Raw genomic sequence first — 21,749 nt, 5'->3', positions numbered from 1 at the left:
GATCTCCCATAAACATAAAAATCTCCAGCCTGCCCAATTCTGCCAGATAGAAATCCCATGGTGTTTATCATATTGCTACAGATCATGTTTTAAATCCAGTCCAAAAAAACCCTAGGTTTGCAGGTTCACCAAATTTTAATGTTTCCTGAGAAATCCGTGGAAATATCTGCTAAAAGCCAAATATCAGAATTTTTTAGAGAAAAATGAAAACTGGTATAAGTGTTTGTTTTTTCTTCCAATAACACTAGAGTATCAAGGATCTGTTTTTAGGCCTACGGCCAGAAAAACCCTTAAACACATGTTTAACTTCAAATAGATGAATAGTCTCATCAAAATCAATAATCTTTTATCCTCAAAATACACATGTGTTCTTATATATTTTAATATTTATATATTTTTATATGTGGGCAGTTGCAGAACAGACTGATGGGTAAGGAGTGGATTTATATTTTAATAAGAACTCTTACTTCACATATTCAAATGAACAGGAATTGGTTAGAATTTCATACAGTCTGAAAACTTTGGCCACATAAGGGTAAAACATTTCTTTGCTGAAATTTTCAAGCAGAAAACCTGGTCCAAGGTTTTTATGTAAATGTATTCACAGTTGTCCTGCCTGGCTTTGTTTGGTTTTCTTTGTTTTGTTTTGGTTTTTTTTTTTTTTCCCCCTCCCTGCTTCTGTCTTTTAACTGATTAGCTGCGTAATGTGTCTGTTTAGTTTTGAATGTACAATAGTCAAGGATGTGATAACCAAATTACATTTTTAAGTCTTCTTTGAATCTATGGTTTAAAGTCTTTTTTGACCCTTTGGTCATCTTAGGCCACCTTTAGTAACTCACATTCTGAATTGTCACTTGGCTGTCCACAAACAGAGTCCTGTGTGCTGGTGACATCTCCCTCCTGACAGGTATTTCTTGTTAGACCTTAATGTAGTTGAAGTCTCTGGGCCTGTGAAAAAGGATAAAGCCATTTATAAATGTAGTTATCCTTTTCCTGAGTAACACTGATTTGAAATACAATCTCACACACTCGGGGTGAATAACAGAATGGTTTGGGTTGGAAGGGACCTTATAGATCATCCAGTTCCATCCCCCCTGCCATGGGCAGATATACCTTCCATTGGATCAGGTTGCTCAAAGCCTCATCCAATCTGGCCTTGAACACCTCCAGGGATGGGGCAGCCACCACTTCTCTGGGCAACCTGTGCCAGTGCCTCGCCGCCCTCACGGTAAAGTATTGCTTCCTAATATCTTATCTGAATCTCCTCTTTCAGCTTAAAACTGTTACTCCTCATCCTGTCCCTAGAATCGCTAATAAAGAGCCCCTCCCCAGCTTTCCTGTAGGTCCCTTTGAAGTGCTGGAAAGCTGCTATAAGGTCTCCCTGGAGCAATGATGTAACCAGCAGGCTCTTGGTAATTCTGAGGTGGTTTTTTGTCTTAGCTTTTCAGGTGGGGCAGGTACATTGGTGTTGGTGGTCTAAGCCACAGAGCTATCCATACACATCTAACTTCAGGAAAGTTCTCATAGTGCAGAATACTGAGCCTCCCTGTCACATGTCACGTTAGGGTCTCTAAGCTGCCCATTTTCTGTGTCTCTCCCTGCTGGATAGACCAGGCAGGCTCCTGGCTCCATCCTGGCACTGGTTGCCGTTATGGGACCTCTCTTAGCTTGCACTGTATGGATGGCTTTTGCACACATTCTAGAGCTGAGGGGACCCTGCATAATGGCGTGCTTGATATGGTAGGATTTGCATGACCAGATAAAGAACAAATTTATGATCATGGCAGTTGATGTTTCTAGGCTCTGTATCCTACTACCTAAAATTTTAAAAATAAACAATTAATTGATATTTAAAAATTCATGAGTCAATTCTAGTGACTTTGCTATTTCACCTTCAATTTTAAGGGAGGAAAGGCACTGTGGTTGTCTTAGTTTTTGATATAGAAAGATATGTGAGGCCTATTACTGCTTTTCTTACAAGGAATTGTCAAAGGGCTTTCTTCTCTTTCTAGTTTCGCTAAGGCCTCTTTCTCCAGCAGCTTCCTTCCCTCTTTCCTCTGCTGGGGCCTCCTGGATGCTTCAAGATGCCCCAACTCATGGCTGCTCCAAGTCCTGCAAGGAGAGCCATGGGACTTCTCTGGTCTCCTTCGCAGGTTTTGTTATTGTCTGTTAGTTTCTCTTTTAAGATGCTGCTGTTTGAAAACCTTCCTGATTTAGGAAGCCTCCTCTTACAGTCTCTGTGCTGGAGCTGGACTCTCATGCACATCCTAAAATGAACTCACAGGATGATCAAAGCATCTCGCTTGTGTCTGCCTGATCTTACCTCAGCACACAGAGAACTGACCTGAAAAGACTTGACCCACAGTGCCGAAGCTGTTGTTTATTCATAATATGAAGCACTTCAGCTTTAAAGAAAGACATTAAGACATTTCAGTTAACAATAACAGCAGCAGAAAAAAAATTAGGAAAAATGCCATGGAGATAGAACTGCTGAATGGAATTAGTGTTGTTAAAATCCTATTACAAGCATTTCTGAAAAGCAGTTCCAAGTTTTCAAATGTGGTTGATACGCTCTAGGAGTACTCTTAAGTTAGTCAATTTAGATTTGGAGGATTTTAACACTCTGCTTTGAAGAAAGGGAAAAAAAAAATCCATGGTTGGGAAAACTTGGAAGGATTTAGCACTGTTACAAACCTGGCAGCTCTCCCACTCCGGTTGGGAGCCACTCTCTCAACGAAACAATTGAAAGAAGATGCCAGATTGTGTGCACATTATCTCTGACTAAACTGCAAGAGTGCTCTGGGTCTTTGTTTTTTAGGCTTCAGCGTGAAGAAAACAATTGAGTAGCAGAGGAGCATGCCAAAGGGTTTAGGATATGTTGTTCAGTGGAGCCAGGTTCGGTACTCTGTAGCCTGCCTTACACTCAGGCATTCATCCTTCAACATTATGGATGATTTAATATCATCAGTTTCCTCAGCTTTGATATTGAAAGGGGAAAAAAATGGCTCTTATGTGATCTTTAACGACATCGTCCAATGCTACTTCAAACGGAATCATTCCAGTAGATGTCACTGCGGGCTCCCGAGTCACAGCCTTCTGGTTTGAGTTGTTATTCGCTTTAGTGTCATACACTTGCCATCAACAGGGCTCACACATCTTTGTAAGGATGCTTCGAATTACAGCTGGGCATTGCTAATTCAAGCTCTTTACTGAACAACACAAGGAGATACCAACCAGTTCATCCAGCTCTCGATCTTTGTAAAAACCACAAAGTCTGGAGGCAGTGCGGCTGTGATTGGCTGTGGCAGAAGGCATAGGATGAGTATTCCTATGGAACACAAGAGAGAACCACAAGCAGGGTTATGAGCAACCCTGAGTGAATGCCTACAGACTTAGTGCAGCAGAGAAACAAACAACAGCTTTACTTGATGTAGTAGCAGAACCTGGCTGCACAAATAGAGAACTTAAACAAACAAAACCTCTCACTAATCCTCAAGAATTTAGAAATACATTTTTTCCCCCCAGGGATCCTTATATTAGTTGTTTATTTGATTGTTTAATGCTGAGGGTTTTCCTGGAGCTTTGCACAGGAACAGTGCATGCAGGATGAACCTGGCAGTATTTTGTAGGCTTTGAGCTTCCCTATATAAAACAAGAATTTGTAATGTGTGAGGGAAGGCAAAAGGGTGGGCAAGGAACAAGAATGGACCTGGAAATAGAGTGAACAAGGTGGTGGAGGAGGAGAAGGAAATAGGTGTGAAGAAGCTCTGATGAAGTGAGGACAACAGAACTGGAAATGCTAAATGCTGCTTTGACTGGTGCTTTTTAAAATTCAGCAGTTAACAAGGTCTTTCTAATTCACCTTTCAGCTGATCTCTTCACAGTGGCTTTCTTTTTGGTCTTTGCCTTTGTTGCAAAGCCACCAGTGAGAGAGGTAGGTGGACTGGCAGCAGTCTTACCAGTTCTACCCCTCTTTCCCCAAACTGCATCCATTCAGAATGTTTACAGCATCAGGACTGTATTCAGATAAGATTTGCCCTCGAAGAAGGGCTTCATTTTGGTAAGTGAGGACACTTGGCATGATCTATGCAAAGGGATGGTGAAAACATTTATGGCACAAACAGAGATATAGATTAAAACTGAGAAGTTCTCATTCTTGCTTTGATGTCTGAGTTCTGATGATTTATCGTGTCTATTGTATGGATTATATTGTCATCACAGTAGTACCCCTCCACAGAATTATTTCTTTTAATTATATTCATTGCAGGCTGCAAGATTGGGAAATGTGAATTCTTAGACAGGGAATCCTCTTCTTGGATGTGATAGATAAGAATAAGCCAAAGAATTGTTAAACTATTTGTTTAATAGTGCTTCTGAGTCTATGAATGACTCCCCAGGAATCTCAGAACACGATTTTTTATAAGGCTGGAGCCAATATTACATCCATTGTCAGAGCCCTTCACTTTTCTTTTATGAATTTCTATAACAGCCTGATCTTTTCCCTCTCTGTCCTGGTGCTAATGTGAAGCGAGAGAGCTCTCCATGGCGGCCCAAGGAGAAGCTGTGGCCTTTGATATACTTTTCAGCAGTGAATTTTTTCATGTGTTGCTCCCCAAAGTGATGCTCTGAAAGAAGGGTTTATTACTCATAAGAATTCAAAGAATAGGGCGCTCATTTGAAGGAATGAGTTTGAAGGTTTAAGATGAAGAACTTCGATCGAAATGTGATAACTTTACAATAAATAAGTAAATCCAGACAAGCCTATTATAACAACTCAAGAAAGTAGACCTAAAGTGAAGTTGTGTTCCTTTAACACACTCTTCTTTACAGATCTGCCCCTGGTGTATGAGATGATAACATCTGGGTGGGTAATGAGAATATGCTCAGCCTCTCAAGGCAGCTCGTATTTTCACCTTCTGGAGGTTCAGATCACTGAAAGGACAAACAGCAACCAGGAAAATACTCTTACATGTCAGTGATGTAGGAAATCACATATTGTGTATTTCTGCAGATGTTCTCACACCTGGCTATCTACTCCTTGCATCTAGTTGTTAAGATATAAAAAATAACATTGAGTTTTACAATCAACCAGATAGACATAAGGTGTGTACTTGCACATTAACTACAGATGATTTAAGAATTACTTAAGTTTTTGCATACAGAGATATAGGGGGTTTGAGGCTTTTGCTAGGTGTATATTCTTCTATGAGGTAGAAATTGGTGTATTATATAGATAAAGACAAGAAGCTATATTCTGGCTTTTCACAGCACATGCCTGGAGGAGAATCACCTCTGTAGGGAAAATATCTTGCTTCAGTGAAGCCTTCCTGGTAGAGAGATGTGCAGGCTGGCACAGGTTGTGTTTGCATGTGTGGCTGTCCTCCAGCTATGAAAATCCTTAATGACCTTAAAGGAATAGCTGGAGTTAAAGCTGTCTGACAGCAGAATTTGTGTGCACAGACTGCAGCTGGAATTGAGTCAAGAAGGTGAAATGAGTTCCTGATTTGCCTTCCTCTATTCCTCTGTAATACAGCCCCATCAAGCTGCAGCCTCAAAACAGAGCCTAAAGAAATCCCTGAATCCGCAGTGTAAGTTGTGAGTTCATTATGTTGTAAAGGTCTATGATGTTTCAGCTTCACTTTTAGCATTCCCAGTGACCAGATTGGTGTCAGCTCTTCCTTGAAATTCATAGTGACTCTTTATGATGACTATCACTAAGAATGTCAGGAAAGAAGTTTGCTTGTTTCATCCTTAGCAGTATCAGGCACTGGATGCTCTTAAAGTTGTCTTCAAAATATCCACAAATTTTATTCCTGTCCCTCTCCCCGCTGAGATAAGCAAGGAGAAGAAAGAATCAGGACTTTGAAATCTCTGTCCTGCTTCTGCACCTTCTAACTCAGTCCCTTAATGACTGCAGTAACACACTGACAATTACATCTGATTCTCAGCTGACTGAATCTGCAAAGCTGCATTGGCTTTAATGGAGATAGGATGTTTTGTAGCAGCTGGAGATGGGGCTCAGAGTATTGCCTAGACCAGACTTCTATCTTAATTGTCTAATTTATACCATTGAAAGTAGGCAATGTGCAAGGTGTGTGAGCTAATGGTGAAGAAGTAATCATAACACTTGAATTTCCTGATTTTTGAGTGCTTGAATTCTCAACTGTGATGTTGATTTAATGGGTTTTCAATACTACCAGTCTCATCTAGTTGTTTTATGACTCCTAGGATCTCAGAACTGTATCCTGCCTTGTGTTATTGCTGGACTTGGCTTGCTCTAGAAGAGATCAGGACTCCTGTAGGATGCCAGATTTCATTTTTTTTAAAAACATTAAGCTGTGCTGATTTAGCGAGTGCGATCCTAGGCACTTTCTTTACGCACTTTGTCATAGAAAGCTTATGCCGGAGGTTCTCAAACAGAAACCCCTTGAGTAAAGCTATAATCTTAGCTTGGAGCAAGAGGCAGCAGGCCTGTCAGCAGTACAGTGGCACGGGAAATGCTACTGTAATTAAAGTTCACTCAGCTTTTCCTTTATAAACCTCTCTAATAGAGGCTTTGTGTGCTAGTGCAGCCCTTTTAATTTATGTTCTTTTGAAACTAGGTAGTCAGATTGTCAACTTTAGTGCAATCATTGCCCTGTAAACGTATTTTGCAAAAGTATGCTTAAAGCCATCAAAATGAGTTCTTCTATACGGTGCCATAAAAAAAATAACAAGAATGATCTTTAAACCTGCCAGCCCAAGTTGTTTGGGGAGCCTGTAAGCACAAGTGCTAAAACGTGGAGACTGCGTAAAATGGTAAAACTGGGTAATGCTTAATTCCCCTTGCATAAGGAAGATTTTGCCTACAGTTTAGCAGACCTTTCCTTTGATAGGTCACAAGCTTCTAACACCAATATATTAGTGGTCATTATATTGCAAAATGCATACACAATCTTTATTTTGGAGGTTATAAGCGATACTGGATTTTTTTTCTATTAAAAATATTCTATAAATACTGGATTTTAAATAGCCGTTGGTCTAAGATCCCACTAAAGTCAGATACTGTGTGGAATTCAATGTAAAGATTTCAACCTTTTTAATCTCAGCATTGTTATCCTTTGTTTTTTCAAGGTTAGAGGGGGAAAAAAGCAAATTGTGTACTTATGCCCTCACGTGAATGTTTGCTTGAATTATTTCTATAGTAAAAACTCATAGAGAAATGCAAATCTGTTCGATTTGTGGCAGGAGAAATGGCATAATTAGCCATACATGTAATTAAAAAGAGTAGTAGTTCTGATTGTAGTGTTGACCTACTGAATTATGGCATAAAGCCTACACAGTCTCTCTGAATTTTGCCTCTGGGAAAAAGTGGAGGAAGTATTACTTCTTTTTTTCTTTTTCTCCTCTGCTTCACACAGTCTGAGACTGTCTGACCTATTTTAGGTAACATTGGTTAACTAGTTCTGAATTATTTTTGAGTTCATATCTATATCCAGAAAATGCTACAATTTAAAATTAATGGGAAAAATATAATGCTGTTTTAAATGTTGAAATGGTATCCAAATAGTGAAATGAATGTTAAGTAGTTTTCTAAAAGCGACTCAGATCGGACTTAGAGTAAGTTAGCTAGATTGGCACTGTTTTGCCCTCCTCATGCAGATGGAAATGCAGGGAGGTTTTTTGATCACAGATGCCAAGATGCAGTGAACTATTTCAGAAAAAAACCAGAGTTTTTTTTTATATCCTATTTTACTCAGGCTGCAAGGACTTCAAGGGAGGATCTGTTCTCTATACTACTTTGTCCTCTGATTCCCTCCTTCTTCAGTGTGGATTTGGCTTTGCATAAAGAGAACTGGGGGTATAAATTTTGGTGTGTTGACCATGGTACTGTGACCTTGAGCTAGCACATATAGCATAACTAGCATGAGATAATGGTGTACAGGAGACATGTTGAAGCTTTCACACTTCAAGATCTGGAGGACAGTCTAGAAATTCAGTGCCCCATTTGATGTTGTTAAATATCATCACATTACTAGCACTTCAGAGACACATGAGGTGGAATCATTTTTTTCTCCCTAGAAGTTAGAATTTTTTGTTATGATAGTAACACAAACAGGCAGAATTTGTTGTTTTTAACAACTGGTATGTAATCCAGAAGTGCCTTTAACTTCTTGTCTGTTGTCTCATGACATGTCTTATTGCTGAAACCATATGAAATGTTCTGAGATAAGTTTAAGTAGTAAAGTATGATATCTCTGCAAGTTTTCCTAAAGTTTTCATTGATTTTAGTAAGTATATCTAGTCCATAAGCGACTTTGTAGCTGAACAAGTTTTCCTTCAACAGTTTAAATAAATCAATTTACTTTAACAGAGTAAGTAATTAAAAGGCTGGTTTTTAACAATTAACTCAATAAAAACTGGCACTGAATTTTGTGATCACCATGGTACTTGTTAAGTCTAGTTGTTCAAACATAGATATGAAAATTAATTCCTTAGTAATCACATAAAGACTCTTCATAAACACTTCATTTTATTAAAGAAGTTGAAGCATCAGTTCTTTGAGGTTCTGCATCATATTACTTTTCCATTATCTAAGATTCAACATCTATTAATAGAAGGTATGGTTAAAAGCTCCTTACTCCTTCTTTGAAATGGTCAAAGTGCTGGAGTTAAACTATAAGTGGCCAGAAATTAAGGTGGAAAAGAAAGGAAAGAATTATTCTGTAATGAAGGGAGGGGGTGCAGTGAGTGACCTGCTGCCTACTCACAAAAAGAGTAGCAGGGAAATAGTTTGTTCTCAGTGTAAAACCTGGAAAGTCTAGTTGAGATGATTGAGATCCTTCCCACTCGTGTTCAAGGTCAGATTGGATGAGGCTTTGAGCAACCTGATCCAGTGGAACGTATTTCTGCCCATGGCAGAGGGGGTGGAACTGGATGATCTTTAAGTTCCCTTCCAACCCAAACCCCTCTATGATTCTATGTTAAACAGTTCCTGGTGTCCCCTCTAGATGCCAGTGGAAGATTTAATTATGTTGTAGTGATGGTAGCAAGCATAAAGTAATGGCTACACTGACATTAAAGAATGATGACAGTCCTCATCCTTCTCTGGATAGAAGAAGACTTGAGGCAAAAGTTGACAGGGAGGTGGGTCTGAAGAGCTGGTAATGGAATGAGGGCTGGTCCTCAGCTAAGCTGCAGCATCTCCATGCTGCTGCAAGTCAACATCAGGCACAGAAATGACAGGAACAGGGTAGGGAAAGAAGAGGAATTGTCAATGTTTTTTGAAGCTCTGAAAAGTTTTGAGTTAACAGTTCAGCTGGAGAAACAGACTGTATTTTAGATCTGAACTCTCTCAGTTTTTGCAACTAAAGGAATGAACCTAAGGTTTTAGAAAATATATTACAAAATATAGTATGCATGATTCATTTATTGACAGTGTCTACGGTCTTATGGAATTAGTGCATGTGGATTTTTTTTTTACTTCCCATTGATAGAATTGCCTAAAATAAGGTGCTAAATATGAACTCCTTGGGATAGCTATGAAAGAAGAAATTATGCTGTGTTTATGACTGAGGGATGAAGCTTTGTGCAAAGCTGATTCAAAAGAGGTTTTTCATTGGATGTTGTTTCAAGTTGGGACGTTCCACAGCATGACTTCAATGTTTACTGTGCAAGCGCTTTATTTTACTACAGCAAGTGTATTATTCTCCACCAATCCTCTTATTTTCTGTCATAAATGTCAATATTCTCCTGACTGGTAATCGCATACCTCCTCTGTGATCATAGCTTTTATGAAAGTGCAATATTAAAGTAATATCTGCACTTTTAGACACTGGTGTGGCAGCTGCAAGTTCAGGACAGTCTGCAAGGAAAAAAAAAATAATAGAATGGTTTGGGTTGGAGGGGATCTTGAAGGTCATTCAGTTCCAACCTCCCTGCCATGGGCAGGGACACCTCCTGCTGGATCAGGTTGCTCAAAGCCCCATCCAACCTGGCCTTGAACACCTCCAGGGATGGGGCAGCCACCACTTCTCTGGGAAACCTGTGCCAGTGCCTCACCACCCTCACAGTAAATAATTTCTTCCTAATATCTTGTCTAATTCTTCCCTCTTTCAGCTTAAAACCATTCCCCCTTATCCTATCCCTGCACTCCGTGATAGAGCTCCTCCCCGGCTTTCCTCTATCCCCCTTTCACTATTGGAAGGCTATTCTTAGGTCTCCCCAGAGCTTTCTCTTCTCTAGGTTGAAGAATCCCAGCTCTCTCAGCCTGTCCTTGTATGGGAAGTGCTCCAGCCCTCTTATCATCTTTGTGGCCCCCAATTCAACTGTTTCCATCTGACTGTTCCTATTTCCTTCAATATCAGTGGGAATCTTTACCCTTTTCTGGTGTCCAAGAGGAAAAACTAGTTACCACTGGAAGTTCAATAGTGTGTGAAACTCTTAATTTTGAAATCTGACAATCCACTCAATTAAAAAGTGCAATTTTAAAGGTAGGAAAAGCAATAATTATTTTGTTTGAATGGTTTTAGAGTTTTCAGTTTAGTCACAAAAGAGCTGAGGCAATTAGTGGGAATATTATTTGAAAACGCACTTATGATTCAAGTAATATTTAGCAGACTTTGAATGAAACAAGTGCAAGTTTGATGGTGTATCGTGTGGTGCTCTTCAGAAAATATTAACCACCTTTATGGTGTACAAGTGCAAACTATTATTCCAGAGTATATTATACTGCACTGCTCCTGTAGCTATAACAGTACTCAGTGTACTGTAAATGATTGGGAAAATACTTCTCTACACAAAAAGAATCACACTATGGCTTTAATTAAGTGATCCATTTCAGTAGAATATGGATTTCAACTGGATAATAGCCCCTATCAGCAAGATAAATGCTAATTCATAGGTGGGAAATTACAGAAAATAAGCATCCAGGCAAAGTGGTAAACCATTAGCTAGTCACAATGTTCGGTGTCACTGACATTATTGCTATTGTATCTAACAATTCACGTAGAAATAAGAACTTAATAAGTAAGAGACGACAGCAGCAGGTGGACCACATTTTGGACTAAAGGACTTGTAACAGCTTTGAGAGTATAAAAAGGTCTCTTGATCTGGCCTTGAATCATGTACCTTTTAGTCCTGAAGCAACCTGAAACCACTCTTTGGTACAATTCTGCCAAATTCTTGTGATCCGGATACTTGCAAAATGTCTGAGATAGTACAAATGTCCAGACAAGCTGCGCAGATGGCTCCTTACCTTTTCATACTGGGTCCGCTGAAGAGTGATTACAGTGGAGCAACAAAAAAAGACACCAGCTTGGGAGAACACAGTCACGGTGGAGCTGGAAAGAAATGGAGTAGTGCTGTAGAAGCAAGCAAGAAACCTTGAATTGCGTTCATCAGACACATGTTCGCATCATGGGAGGCTCTTTGATCATGGAGAGGTGATAACGAAATCTAGGTACAAACTTAACTAGCAATTTTACTTTGCACTGAAAGCAGACCATTCCCTGAACACCTGCAAACTACCTTCTTTTTAACTATTTGTATCAGACCTCCGAGCAATGACTCTCCCATAGGAAGTGCAAGGGGCAAACGAAGAGCCCTTTTTCACAGCTGCTGAAAGCTTGTGTGTCCAAATGCACCAGTAGACTTGCTGATTCCTCCTTAAGTATTTCTGTTGTACTGGCAGCCAGGTGGAAAGGGACAACCCTCTTCAGCGGACAGTTCTCTGCAGGACAACTCTCCATTGGACAACTCTACACAGGTGACTCTCTGTGGGGAGGGTGAATGTTAGGTTTTGAGGCTTCCCATGGAGAGTTGTCCCCATAGAGAGTTGTTCCCATGGAGAGTCAGCTGTGTACAGTTGTCCTGCAGAGAGCTGGCTGCAGAGAGTTGTCCTAGACCCCAGCCAGGAGGGCATGAAATGTTGCCAGCCAGTCCCTTGCATTCTCAGAATCCTCATATAATTTCAGGCACTCACTGGAATATGGAAGAGCTGTTAGGGGCTGACCTTGAGGTTCCCACTGCCTGGGCGGTGCCCGACTGCTGCACAGGGGATCAGCCCCTGCTGCCATGGCATGTTCTACAACCCACGGGCTTGGTCATTCATCCTCAGTCTACTAGTTAGGTCATACCATAGAGGTCAGAGCAGATTGAGAGAGGGAGAAAAGCTCAGAGCTTTCAGGTAAAGGACTATTCTGGGGTCTTGCTTCAGAGCAAGGAGGTTGTTCTTTTTGGAGAATGGCTGGAGTCCTAGCTGGGGGACATGAGGGGTGTGGGTGGGGTGGTGAAAGGATTATTTAGGATTTCTGCTTGGAGTGGGGGATATGGTACAGGAAAGGGGAAGGAGAGGACTGAGACAAGTCTGCATGTGCCATGTGGCCCAGGACAAAACTTGGAGGAGCTGTAGCTGCCAGAGGTGAACCTGCCTTCTCTCAGGTTTTAATCTCAAACTCTTTATTTTTATGTATCTGCCTTTCAAGAAAATCTGTTTATAATAGTAGGTAATGACATATGTTTTTTTCCGAATGTGATAAGCAAGTCAGATGAGCTGTTGTAATACAATCCCATGTAAACAGCACCTATGCAAGGAGGGAAGGGCGCTAAGTAAATACTATGCAGATAACTGAGTTTCTCCCATTTCTTCACTTGTCTCTGATCAACTTTGAGAGGATGTAGCATGATTTTAATCTAGTGTTTGTCAAGTAAGGAGTGTCAGCTCCCACCCCTTGCCACCTACATTTGGCATTTACTGCACATCAGCTTTGGTGCAATGTGGTACCGGGGCAGCAAGTGCATCGCAATGCTGGCTCTGGTCCCCGGCAGCTCTCCTTAGACAATCTGCAGATAAGAAATAACCATGCATGCTAAGTCTAAACCAATGGCTGCTTACATGGAAAGCTTTCTAATTGCAGGTGTATTTTCTGCAATAATAACAAAATAACTGGATGGTCTTTTCTTCCTTATAGTTTGGATAGTACCAAGTTGCAATGCCTTTGTAGCATATTTAGTAATGGATTTTGGAGAGAGAAAGTGCTGATAAAATTACCCATTATGCAGCAATCTGTTAAACTCTTCCCTGACCACACTCAGCCATATATCTGTAGATGTTACAGATGTGCTAAGATTTTCTGCAGATTGGAAATCAGAAAAAAAAACCCAAACCGAATTTTGTTAGTTAATAATAATGAAAAATAATTTTATTCCAGTTTAGGTACAAAATGTACAGCTCTATTAAGATAGGCGTGCTTCTGTGGCTGTTAATGAAGCATGCCAGTATACCTTGTTCTTCCAGTTAGACTTCTGTGGAGGTGTATAAATATTACGTTAAACTCTGGGAAGGAAGAGTAACGCCAGCAGCAATTATCACATATTGTTTGATGATGCAGGTGCAAATAATTTTGCTGCATATAATAATGAGAACTTTGAACCTTATTGTATTTCCTGTTGTCCAGTAAATATTTTAAAGAGATGGTGTACTATCAGGTTTGTATGGTTACTTTAGGGTACAACAGGTATATTGAAATCTCTGAACTTAACTTCAAGTGCGTTAGTAGGGTATTAAGTCAGCTGTGAGGTTTTTCTCTTTTAAAAGGACCCTTGAAGAGATGGCTCTAGTCACCAAAGAAGGTGAAATGAGTGAAATGCGTGTAACTTTGAAGATTTTTCTGCCATTGCCTGTTTTGGGACTTGCTTATTTTTCATCAGCAACGTGAATGGGTAGACGGGGTGAAGTAGCTTTTGTTAAACACTGATTAAAATATGTGATACTCTTTCAAATGAAAGAAATAATGACAGTGCCTAAAATCTTCACCTCCTGATTTATCTAAAAATGCTAAAGCATGAGACCTTTCACTGGTGTAGATTGACTTGACTGAAGTAAATTCAATTCATATAAGACAAGGTAGACCATAGTCTAAGGTAATCAGGAATACAATGAACGGTGCCAATTACACATGACAAGAAGTAACTTGTATACAGGTCACTTTTGTTAACTGGACCAATTCTGATGCCAGTCGTAGCTCCAAGGCCTGATTTTGATCTCATGCTAGTGTTAGTTCCTTGCTTTGATTTTTTGACCAGCAAAACTAAGTCAAATGTATGCCATATATCTAGAGACAGCTGTGCTTCCCCCAGTATCAAAATGCACAGTCAAATGACCCAGGGCAGTTTGTCTTAGCCTTGCCATGGGTGGTCTGTTTCATGGTAAGTCCTAAAGGCTAAAAAATTTGCATGTAACACTTAAGTATGTTCAGGGCTTTATCTGGAAAAGGCACTCCACTCATTCAAAATTCTTTTCTATATTGAATGAGAACTGCTTTCCATCACTAGCTGTGTCGGATTTGGGTGGAAAGGGCTTTTAGTAGCTGGAGGCTGCTGAAAGCTGGCTGGCTTTGGGACACCTCTAGCCAAGGCCAAGCCAGTCAGCGATGGTGGTAACACCTCTGTAATAATGTATTTAAGAAGGCTAGGGGATAAATGGAGGGGTAGACTTGAATCGATATTCCTGAGGGTAAGCGCTACCCAAAGCTCTGGAGGACCAGCTGTGCATGAAGTTAGCTAAGAGTTTAGTTAGCCAGTCAGAACATCAGTGATGCTCATGTTTAGAGATGTTCTCTTTTATTAAGGAGTCTCATTCTGGCTTGTATATTTTGGCTGTTTCTAAGCTATATTTATGGTTTACTATAATGTTTCCACATAAATTTGTCTACTAGCAACAGTAAAATCAATGAACTCTGGTGATTGCTATCAGCTCTCCATAAATGCTGTGGTTTTTTTTTTTCCTTTTGCTCTTAATAGCAATGATGTAGGTTTGAGGCTTCTTGAAAATCCTGGAATAACAGAGTATTTATGTCATCCTTCACATAAAATTATTTGCATGAATGAAGGCTTCTATAATAGAAACTTTTATGCAAAGCTCTAAATCAAAGCCCAAAGCCTAGAAATTATTTAAAATACTTTCACATTTCAAATACCTTCCTACTTGTCAGTATATATTGCCATATGTATTTCAAACATTACCAAACAAATGTAATGTTTTGTCCTGCTTTTTTACTCAAATGAAGTAAAAAGTATGAAGTATGCTGGTTTTAAATAGATCTTTGGTACATTTTACAGACTTATTATAGAAAGGTTTAATTTTCTTTTGAGTATTTTTTTTCAGGCACCTCATTTAAAAACTGAAATGGGATTTTAGTTATTTCATGTGGAGTTGTGGTTCTGATCGGTGCTTTTTTTTCTGTAGTAATTAAACAGTGGATTTAATAAAATTGCGAATATAGATAAAGAGAATATAAGGCAGAAATTCTTGCCACAGTTGCTGACTGCTTCTTGATGAAAGCAGCGGTCCTTTCCTCACCTACTATGGGACCTAGTACCCTGCCAAGCCAGTTTTCAGGTATGGGCCTGACATCCACCTCTTAATAACATTCTCCTCTTGCAAAATAGAGGTAGCTTTGACTACTGATGCCACAGAAGTGGTACCCAGCTGTGGTGCAGAGAAATAGATTTCATTGCCAATTGACCTGACTCAACCAGACTATGTTGGAAGTGCTTAAGTAGCAAATTCTTGGTTTGAAGAATTATTTTCTAGCAGTTTTATTATAAAAAGTTTACTAGACAGTGAAATGTCTTTATTTTCTGTCCTGTAACTGTGAAATACTTGCTTTTTGTTAGTGTCTAGCTTTCATTATTGTAAGGAAGTTGCTTTGAAGCAAAGGACTTAGTGGAAACAGCTGGCAGACATTCAGGTGAATTCAGTTCAGCTTGGGCTGTGATGCGTAGCGTAGCCTGCAGAGCATGAGCCATGGCCACTGAAAACAAAGGGAACAGCATTGCAAGAGGAATTAGGACTATCAGTGTTTAAGCTTTGTAAAATTCTTAGGTTATGCATTGGAGCTCAGGTTGCCTGGAATGACATTAGAATAAATACAGTGTGTGACAAGACTCTTCTGGAGTCCTCAGCACAGGAAGATCATGGATCTGTTTTGGAGTGAGTCCAAAGGAGGCCATGAGGATGATAAGAGGGCTGGAGCACCTCCCATACAAGGACAGGCTGAGAGACTTTGGCTTTTTAGCCATTAGAAGAAAAGGCTCTGGGGAGACCTTAAAGCAGCCTTCTGGTACTTAAAGGGGGCCTACAGGAAAGCCAGGGAGGGGTTCTTTATCAGGGATTGCAGGGGGAACAGTTCTCAATTGAAACAGGGGAAGCTTGGATGAGATATTAGGAAGAAATGTTTTCCTGTGAGGGTGGTGAGGCACTAGCACAGATTGCCCAGAGGAGTTGTGGATGCCTCATCCCTGAAGGTGTTCAAGGCCAGTTCCCCTGAGCAACCTCATCACATTGAAGGTATTCCTGTCCAATGGCAGGGTGGTTGGAACAAGATGGGCTTTAAGGTGCCTTTGGACAGAAGCCATTCTATGATTTTGTGATCTGGAATGATATTAATATCACTGTCCTGAAAGCAGTGAGATTTTATGTAATACCTGTGATCAGTAGTTGGTCTAGTTCTCAAAGGCTTGTGGTTGAGTAATCCTGTGTGTTTATTCATGGTGAATAAACTTTTGAGTTGGAGATAGGAGCTTGTTTGTTTGGATTTTGTGCCTCCCAATCATTCTTGGTCATAGTGAGAAGCTTCATGCAAGTGGCTTCTACATCTCATACTTACTGAGAAGGCAAAAGGAGAGATTTGACTTGTAATAGGTTATCCCACCTGCTGGCCAATGAACAGAATTCTTAATGGAATCGTTTGAGAGAGGAAAATGGGAGTTTAGTCCCATGGGCCCAGTGCTTGCCTGAGTACAGGTACAACACATGATTGAAGGTGATTTATAGAGGATTTAGAAATGCATCAGAGGGGACAGGGTCTGGAGACTGAAAGAGTGTTGTAAATTCTGATTTATCTGCATTTCAGCAAACCTGATGAATAACAGTGAAGCCTCTTCACTTCTCAGGGAGAATTTTTGGTTTCTTTCCCATCAAATTTGCAAGACCTAACCCAACTTGCATCAGATCAGCTAATAATCTGTTACTGCATCATGTGCATGCTTTCCACTCCAGCTGACAGATGCCTCTGTGATAAGTTAAACCAGGGATAATGCACAGAAAGTAGGATAAACTAGGTGAATTTGAGCTGAAGAACTTTAAAGAGCATGGTGTACTTCAGCACAGACCTGGCTTTCAGCTGAGGATGTGTAGGCCATCTGTAATGAGACAGTGAAGTGACTAACCTGGGAGACTGAAGACCTGCTGGCATTTTCAAATCCACTACCTTGTCTGCTGCTAACTTAAAGTACCTTTACAAATCAAGTCCTGGTCCTCCAATTTTCAGTTAGGTGCCTAACTACCACGGGAATCAACGGAGTGTGAATATGAGTATGGACAACAGAGGTCCATTCCTGGATTTGGGACTCTTTTTAGATTTTCCAGTTACTGCTATTAAAACTACGGAACTTAAAAATACAAATAGCTGTCGGAATGCTTGCAAGGTGATGCGAGTTGATTTAGGCTCCATGAGACACCTAACTTGTGTACTCTAGGTAGCCCATAAAAGCATTGAACAAAACTGAAATACTTATCTCTGCTCCATATATTCGCACTGGTTATAAACAAAGAAGGCTAGTGAAGACTGTTGCCATTTCTACCCTATTCCCAAGTGTTGCCTCTTACCATGGAGGACAGCAAAATTTGACGTTGTGTTTAATCTTCAGATATTGCACAACTCTTTCTTCTTAAATCTGTGTTTGGGTCCTTGCATTTAAGCAGTCTGATGCTAAAAAATCATAGAACCGCAGCATGGCAGGAACACCTTCCACTTTATCAGACTGCTCAAAGCCTCATCCCACTTGATCTTGAACGCCTCCAGGAACAGGGCATCCACAAGTTCTCTGGGCAACATGTGCTAGTACCTCACTACCCTCACAAGAAAACATCTCTTCCTAAAATCTCATCTCAATCTCCCCTCTTTCAGCTTAAAACCATTTGCTCTCGTCCTATCCCTGCATTCCCTGATAAAAAGCCCCGCCCCAGCTTTCCTGTAGCCCCTTTAAGTACTGGAAGGCTGTTATAAGGTCTCTCTGGAGCCTTTTCTTCTCCGGTCTAAACAAGCCCAACTCAGCCTGTCTTTGTGTGGGAGGTGCTGCAGCCCCTGGATCATCTTGTGGCCTCTTCTGGACTTATTCCAACAGATCCCTGTCCTTCCTATGCTGAGGACTCCAAGACTGAATGCAGGTCTCCAGGTGAGGTCTCATGAGAGTTTACTTTGTAAGGCAGTCTTGGCTGAATTTTCAAAGGTGCTGAGCATCTGCCACCGTATATTTTAGAATGTAACAGTAAACAAGTAGTTTTCAAAACCTGTGGACTTAGCGCATTATGTGCTGGATAACATGAAGGAAAGATGTGTTTCTGCTTTGACTGGATGTTCTCTCATAACATATGATTCTTATTTTTGGGATTGTTAAAGTATTTTGCATTGTGCAGCGTGACGGGAGGGAAAAGTAGCTTTCAGACTTTGTTAGGTGAAAATGACCATTGGATGTCTGACTGGCTTGATTAAAAGAAGTGAGACAATCTATAGCTTGAAAGAAACTAGAAAATTGCTTCACAATATTTTTATAATACTGAGTGAAACATTTTGCTTACCGTGGTGACTAGGGGATTTGACATCATATTGATTTTACTTTGTTTTGTGTTTAAAATAAATGTTGTTTAACCTTATTTAATTAAAAACCACCTATATATTTGCTAAGATGCCACAATGTTTCATTTTAATTTGATTTGTTAATTAAAACCAATATAGAGAAATAGTCAATGTATTGGAATATGAATATTTTCCTTTGATTAAAATTATGGTGCTACAGTGTATAAAAGAAGCTTCATCTAGGGTGGCATCTAGATAAAGCATCACGTCTTTAATGACCTGGTGCAAGAACCTCTGGTATAAATTGTTGCAGGTCTGCTGATTTAATTGCTACTAACTCAGATGGCATCATCTGACAAGGTAGAGAAAAATGGTCTGGAGTTGTATTAGGTTTTGAAAAGGAAATAATCCAAGAAAGCAAGTAGTAGATACTGAGTAGGAATTGATGATTAGAAAAGCAGTTTAGATGAAGGGTTTGAGGTTGCAGAGGTTCTTTTTTTTTTTTTTTTAATTCTGGAAACTTGAGGAGAGATATATGGATCCTTCATTTCGATAGATGGGGTCTAGGTGATAAGCAAGAGGGACTGGGAATCCTTGTTTGTGAGCTTAAATGTGACATTGTTGGTATGTCAAAGGCCTGGAAGAGGCACGACTGCAGTGTTGAAATCCGTGGCGTTGAAAGCATCAGGTGGGAAAGCAGTCAGAAGTAAATGATATTGAAAATTTAGAATTGAATCTCAACAAGTGAAATGAGGTTTAATAGTACATTGATTGATTAAAGATGCTTAACTCTAAAAAGTCAGTTCAACTCTGGGAAATTTTACATTAAAAAATCTCCATGACATTTGTGCATATTTTTAGAAAATAAGCTTAGAACATTTGGGGAGTTCCAGAGGCAGAAATAATGTTTAAATTTTCTTCCTGGATAAATGGAATTACTGTCGGGTAAGTCTGCATCCATAATAAAAGAATGGTTGATGTGAGACTCGATTGACAAAGAGTTTAAGGAGTGGAATATAAAGAATGCATGGACTTGTGGGGAATATACCGTAACAATTTATACATTGCTTTTTTTGTGGCTACATGTTTGATTGATAAAGGCATTGATGTAAAGTCTGTAATAGATGCTGTAGATGCTGTCAGAGTACAGTATTTGCAGACTAGGTTCTTTCAGATATTCCATGCATGGAGATTGTAATGTTTAATGTTGAACTTATTTATTTTAAGATATTGGATGTTACATGTGATTTGTTGATTTAGCAGAATGATACAAAATATACTGAAAATATAATTCAAATGTAAATTACACTTAGAATAATATAACAATTGCAATAAACAGTTCACTCACAGTACCAAGGTGATTTCCATTACTGGTCTTAACAATGTGCTCACGATCAAGACACTGGGCCTCCTCAGCTGCCAGGAAGAAATATGTGAGTTGAAGCCAGCTCAAGCTTGTTGCTCTCTTTGAAAGGTTTACTTTTTATACTCTAGTTGAAACACATATTCCCTCCCCCATCCTTGTCTAGCTGCTCAGGGAGACATTTACATCACCATTTGATCCACTCAGCTGTTGATAGCTATTTATCTTACTCAAAGGCTGTCCTCCAGTCTCTTTTGTACTGAGGGGAAATCAGCTACTTTGACCACCGTGGAGCCATTACCCTCGCCCACCTCCTTTAGGGGTGGTTCCCTTGTAGGGGCTCATTCAGTGACTCTTTCCTACCCTTAGGGGTGTAGTCAGTCACAGTTGTCTGCGAGGGTTTCAACTGCCTATGGCACTTTGATTAAAAAATTGTATGTGCATGGCTCATCCTAAATGAAATAAAACGGGTTAATGCGTCTCAAAAGATAATTGTAAACAGACAGTTTTGACATATCAGTATTTTTGGTGGAGTGCCTAGAGGATCTGCTTTTTAAACACAAAGGCATTTTACAATTTTTTTTGTTTTAATCTGCAAGGGAACGTGCAAAATCATCAAAAGTTTAAGTTTGCAGATAACTCCAGTTTGGGAGAAGTGGGTCAGTGGCAGAGAGAACAAGCTGACTGCTCCGAGTCATGCTAAATCACGAGGTAAGCTGGGCATGAGGAGCCAGCATTCAGTATAGCCAAGTGTAAATTCAGTTTTGTACCAAGGAACACTGAACACACTTAAGACATGGGAATCTCTGTCCTGTGGGAAAAATTAAAGGTCTAGACCAGCTGAAAAGCGCTTATAGTGTGACTTGAGGGTTAATAAAACGGTTGGATTTAAGGGCAGATGTATATAGGACTGAGGTGGAGAAAGACAAAGAGCTTGTTATGCTGCAGCCAGGATAACGAAATGCAGGAATAACTCATCCCCTAGTGTGTTCTCCATTGCCAGACATTTTCATCAAGAGTGGCTGTTTCTCTGAAAAAAACCACCTAGTTCAGATTGATTTGGGAAAACGTGTTCTTGTACACCAGCTGAGGCCCCACGCCTCTCATCGGTCAGACCGGCTGCATGGAGGAAAATTGTTCCTCTCACTCTTGATTTGTGAAAGCAGTAGGCCAGGTAACCCTTACAGTGTGGTTGAACAGCTATTTTTGCTTACTGAGGCACTACAAAGCAAATAATGTCCCACTGTATCTCATAAGGGTGCAACTTTGCTGTCAAAATCTATAAGTCAAATTAACTCCATGCCTAGAGTAAAGAGATTTGATTACAGTATGCAGAAAAAGTTCTGGTTCCTGTGCTGTTTCTTGGACGGATCATCTTTTCAGTGTTGACTCCTTTCTGCTGTTGTACCACATCAGTCTCTCTTTATAAGCTGTTAGATGCCATGGGGAAATAATTTATCTAGTTAAAGAGCTGTCTCGACCCTATCACAGGCAGCTGATGCTCTGCTTTCCCTTCTGCTCTTTCTGTTCTTCAAACCACCTCCATCCTCTTATGATTAAGTTATGTTCAAATGAAAAAACACTTTTATTTGCCACAAATTCACTTTGTTTTCTTTTCCATTTTTTCCAACTTATTTTGCCAAATCCCCAGTGTTATTGACGATATTTATCGCTTTTATATTTAATATATTATATTAATATATTAATCTAACACATAATTATAGTATAGTCTATTATAGTATATAATCATAATATGTTTATATAAC

Source organism: Cuculus canorus, chromosome 3, assembly GCF_017976375.1.
Source record: "Cuculus canorus isolate bCucCan1 chromosome 3, bCucCan1.pri, whole genome shotgun sequence".
NCBI lineage: Eukaryota > Metazoa > Chordata > Aves > Cuculiformes > Cuculidae > Cuculus > Cuculus canorus.
This window is presented reverse-complemented; position numbering follows the sequence as displayed.